Source organism: Pyrus communis, chromosome 2, assembly GCF_963583255.1.
Source record: "Pyrus communis chromosome 2, drPyrComm1.1, whole genome shotgun sequence".
NCBI classification, from domain to species: domain Eukaryota; kingdom Viridiplantae; phylum Streptophyta; class Magnoliopsida; order Rosales; family Rosaceae; genus Pyrus; species Pyrus communis.
The window spans coordinates 25,020,661-25,026,299 of record NC_084804.1 but is presented as its reverse complement, the minus strand read 5'-3'; the positions used below and the strand labels follow the sequence as shown (position 1 = coordinate 25,026,299).

Sequence of the window (5,639 nt, the reverse complement as noted above, 5' to 3'; positions counted from 1 at the left end):
TCACATGATCATATTCATTAGTAATTTCCTTGCCAACTCTATTATCAATAACCTTACCACTTCTAAGTGTAGTGATTGCTTTGGCTTGCTCTTGGTTCCTTTGGAGTATCACGGGTTGGCTTGGAAACTTCCCAACCTCTCTTTGGTTCAAGGCATCTGCAATCTGCCCCAATTGTGTCTCCATTTTGGTTAGGGCTGCCGAATGTTGTTGGAGAGTGCTATTTGTGGAATGTTGGAATTGCAAAGTGTTTTCAAGGGTAGTGGCAGGTTTTGGTTGGAAAGTTTGGAATTGATTGTTGTTCTTCCATGAAAGGTTGGGATGATCTCTCCAACTCGGGTTATATGTATTGGAATACATATCATTCCTTGGTCTTTGATTGTAAGAATTCATAAGGTTCACTTGCTCTTGAACATACTCGGGGTAAGCCTCCCTAGATGGACATTGGTGAGTAGGATGGCTTGGTATGTTGCAAATGGCACACACTTCATTTGCTTTTGGCACCATGTTGAGCACGGATTCAAGCTTCCTTTCTAGGTTAGCTACCTGCAACAAAAGCTCATGATTAGAACTTGTTTCATAGACTCCAACTTTCTTACCCCTTAAATCTTTGTGTTGAGCATTAGACCCCAACATCTCATAAATGTTATATGACTCTTGAGCATTCTTTTTCTTCAATGCTCCACCTGCTGCATTATCAACAGTTGATTGACAAGTTTGGGTTAGTCCATCATAGAAAATTTTCATTTGTAAGTGAAAAGGTAACCCATGGTGTGGACATTGTATCAAGAGGCCTTTAAAACGCTCCCAACACTCATTGAAAGGTTCTCCATCATCTTGTTTGAAGTTGAAGATTTGTCCCCTTAATGTGGCTGTCTTTTGAGTGGAAAAGAACTTCTCCAAGAACTTTTTAGCCACGGCATCCCATGTAGTGAGGGAACCTGGTGTTAGAGTCATCAACCAACTCTTGGCCTTATCTTTCAAGGTGTAAGGAAACACCCTCATCCTCAAATTTGCTTCACTTACTCCCTGTAAAGGTAAACCACTCACAACATTGTAAAACTCTTTAATATGAGCTAAAGGGTCTTCATTAGGTAAGCCATAAAATGAAGGAAACATATGGAAATGTGAAGATTTGAGATCATAGTTTCTAGCTTCTGTGGGCAGCAAGATGCATGAAGGTGAATTTGGTATGATTGGTTGAGCAAAGTCCTCCAAAGCTCGAAGTTCATCTTCGTTGCCCGCCATCTCTTCTTCTCTTTCCCAATTAAATTGCTCAGATTCTTTACTTGTTGAACTAGGTGAATTCCCTTCCTCTTCCTCACGGCTAAAGGATGAACTTGATGGCACAAAATTGTCCAAAGTGTGGCCCTTCAACCGTTCAATTCTTTGGCCTAACTCAACAAGTCTATTTGACATATACTACCTGAAATAAAATAACACAAGTGTGAATGAAAATCTACTAGCAAACAACAATGAAATGAACAAAAATAAACTTAAAAACGTTTGAAAGGACTCAAAGGACTCAAAACAGATTCACAAGACTCAAAACAAGCTAAAAACTCTCAAAACTGCCTAAAAACACAAACTGGGCAGTTTTGACACTAAACTCAACTTTGGACGAAAATTAGGTTTGGGCTTGACTCAAAATGCTTCAAAACACAAGATAAGACAGATTCTAAGCTTAAGACTCAACAAAATATGGGGGGGAATTTGTATTTGGACGAAATTTAATTAAATGGACATATTGTAAAGAAAACAGATTGTAAAGCAAATTGATGTAAACCAATGGATAATGGAATGGCTAAGGGATTCCTCTCTACTCACGAAATATATGCAACTTAAACCAACTTCCAGTTATCAATTCGACAAGTTATGAACCTTGACACTAATCAAAATAGCAAACAAGCAAACAAGCAATTACAAGGGACTGAAATCAGTCACCGGCAACGGCGCCATTTTTGTTGATGTATTATTCCTTCCTAATGCTAGAATATGTTTAGTATAATGGCACAAGCAAGGGTGTCGAATCCACAGGGACTAATTGGACCTATGTAATTACTTGTTTTGCAAGAATTCTAAGAAATGAATCGAACTAACCAAAACTCGGCAGATTAAGAATTGAATCAACTAGTCTAAATAGGCAGATTTGTTGTTGTAATTTGAAAGTATAAGAAAGTGAAGTAAACACAAATAAATGACTCAACAACTAATAAAATGAGATGGTACCAATGGAGATGAAGCTAGGGATTCGGTTTCACCATTGCTAAACCAAGTCCATGTTTGTTAAGTTAGTTTGTACTCATTCATCTACCTATTTCTTGAGTTTGTTTCACTTGGACATGATCAACCATATGATGTGTGGGTTTGATCAAATGTCTCTAATCATGAACCTAGTTGTGATGTGCAATTTTGGTTCATAATCAAGAGTATGTAATGCACAAGAAACTTTCATAAAACCAAAGGGAAAAACTCGGCAGGATGTTTGCTAAACATTCCCTTCATTCATTCACATATCTACCAAGATTATGCATGATGTGTGCTTTAATCTTGGCTACACAACTTAGTGATTAATTCAAATGATGATCAAACATTAAAATCAACACACTAAGTTACCATTAAATCAGAGAATGAAACAAGAAATAGATGGACAAACTGAGCATTCTAACTTAATTACATGGCAAACTTTGCAAGGTTACATCGAATCCCTAGAGGAGGATTAGTTACAATTCATGTTTACAAAAGATTTAACATAAAAATATAAAACATGAATGAACATAGAATTAATAAGAAGAAACCCTTGAAGCAAAAACTGAGGTTGAATTCCTTGAAGAGTGCCTTCGGTGTTGGTGTTCCAAATGTGGTGCGGATGAAGGTATATTGGTTATGGTTGAATGGTTTCTGCCCTTGGGACAGAAATGGAGAGAAAATGAAGTGAAATGGGAGAGGTTTTTGCGTGTGTAATGGACTGAAAAATGAATAAGAACCTGCGGAACCCCCTCTTGGTGAAGTGAGACTTGTTTTATAGAAAGGAATGTGTCCCCAACATTCAGATTGGATCTGGAATTTATTTAACTCAGATGGCAGAGCATAAGTCAGCTGGAATGATGGGTTTCTGAGGTAGTGGACGGATGGCATGGACAAGATCTGCAAGTATGTGTTAATGTATTTAAAGAAGCATGTGCCCTTGCTGCAACAAGTGAGTGGAACCTGCAAAGGTGAATTGGAGCACCAGAAATTGTTTGTACAAATCTGGAAATGGGAATAAAGCACACGGCATGAACAAGGAATGAGTGATTTTCTGGAATAATGGGTGAATAACAAAAGGGAAATGTGCAAGCATGTGGATTTCTGCAAAGATGAAGTATGAGGAAGGTAATGGAATGCACGGAATGAATGTTATCATGCATGTGACTGCATGTTTGGTGTTTAGAAGTGTATAATCTGACTTGCAATCATATGGGAGTGCACGGCTGATAGGAGCATATTCATGCGACTTAAATGGCTTGTTCTCGTACATTTACGTTATGTTTCTTTATTTATTTTAGTTATTTATGCTTCTTTTGTGTGTTTTCAGGTTCTAAGGGCTTAGGGAGCAAGAAAGTGCATTTTGAGGCCATTTGGAGCATTTTTGGGCATGGATTGGATAGCTTATCCATGGAGCCAAGAGGATGGACGAATTTGAAGGCCTTGTATGCACTTGAAGACACAAAACAATGGCTCTAGCCCAATCAAACACATTATGCCATACAAACCAACCTATTTTAGGCCCATTCTATGTACTTAAACCCTAGCCCTTTAAACTAATTCATTTATCACTTATCAAACCATTCACTTATCACTCACCACATATCATTCACTTATCACTTAACATATCATTCATTTATTTCACTTCCATACTCCTCTTAATTCCACATGCATTCTCACACATGCACATCATTCACTCACATTTCCACCATTCATTCTTTATTCCTTTCCAAACATCTCACATGCATTTCCACCTTCCTACTTCATCATTTCACCACATTCTCCCTCTTTAACTCACATGCATTTCTTCATTATGTCCTAACCCTACATGCATTATTTATTGCATCTTCACATGCATTCACACACACTTTACACATTCAAACCGTGAGCTCCCATTCCTATATGCCATTTTCAGATTTCCACCCACTAACCTAGTCATCAACACATGCACTTCCACCTTTCATCCACAATGATTCATGATTCATTCACTTTGCATCCTTTAATTCAATCACATACTTTTCCATCATTAATTAGCCACTTGCATCTTAAACAAACAACCATATGTTCCCTCCACTACTCCTATAAATACCCTTGCATTCATTCATTCAAGATCATCTCATTTCATACACAACACACCACAAACACTTCCATTCCTTCTCTTTGCCGTGAGTCCCCTTAGAATCCAAAACCATCTTTCCATTTCCATCACTCCTCACTCCATTCCACATTTCCATAATCCCCCAAACCTCACCTTAGACCTTGTGCTACAACAACGAGGAAGAGAAGAGGACCTAAACGTTCATACAATTCAAGTTTGAGTTGTTGGAATGTTTAGGTGATTCTTTGATTTCAATGTTTCATTTTAATTCTCTTTGTTTTGTACGTATAAGAAATGGAAGAGAAGAGTGCCTAAACGTTCATACAATTCAAGTTTGAGTTGTTGGAATGTTTAGGTGTTTCTTTGATTTCAACGTAATGAGGAACTAAAACCCCCTTTAGCTAGGGGGTGATTCGAAATAAATGTTTATGCTTGCATTTTGATTTGATTACTTCTAATTGCGTTTCATAAGTTGTGGTTCAATTTGTTTAACCGTTTGATTGATAACTTATTTATGTATGTTTATTAAGAGTGTACACTTAATTTTCATGCATGAATATGACGCTAGAATATAAGTGAGTTTCACCTAATAGTTACGAACTTATATTCACAAGTAGTGGAGGTTGCTTATAAACAATCGCGTTAAATGAATTCTTGGCATAAGTTTCATGCGTATTCCATAGTAACGAATGCCTCGTCAACACTTAAAGTTTTCATGATGCTTAATGATTTTTGATTGTATCTTTATTGTGTTTTTCACGTAAAGGACTTTTGGAGAATGTTGTGAATTGCGTTGCGCTAACCCATCCAATTCATTAACTTAAGGAAAACTTGACGGTTAATTTAAGCGGACCTAATTGACCCGGGGCGTTGAGAATTAATGATTTGTTGAAATGCAATTGGAAATCTTTTTATTATGCAAGTGTAACATGTATGGAGATGAACCCCTTAGCTATTCTATCATCCATTCATTCCATTTCATCAATTCCATATTTACATTCTGTTTTAATTTGTTCATTTAATTTAATTTCGTATAAACTTAAATCCCCCTTTACTTTAATGTCAATTTAGTTAGAAATCATTTTAGTTTGTGTTTTTTAAAGCATTTTGAGTTTTTGGTTTGTCTTAGTGTTTTAAACTTTAAATTTTGCATTCTTTGAGTCTAGTTTAGTTTTTTAAACTTTATTTTACGTTTTTGAGTCAGTTTCCAAGAGATTAACAATCCCTCCTAATCCCCGGTCCAGAACGATCCCTACTTATACATATACTACAATTTGACGAAAAGAGGGTTTAATT

At 36.7% G+C, this 5,639-nt stretch overlaps 1 non-coding gene across 1 annotated transcript; it reads left to right on the top strand.

Annotated features, from left to right (window-relative positions):
* Nucleotides 1–761: 761 nt before the first annotated feature.
* On the top strand, nucleotides 762–872 carry LOC137727171 (small nucleolar RNA R71). Its single transcript, XR_011067741.1, has one exon. It is a non-coding gene; the product is annotated as a small nucleolar RNA R71 (small nucleolar RNA).
* The last annotated feature ends 4,767 nt before the right edge of the window (nucleotides 873–5,639 follow it).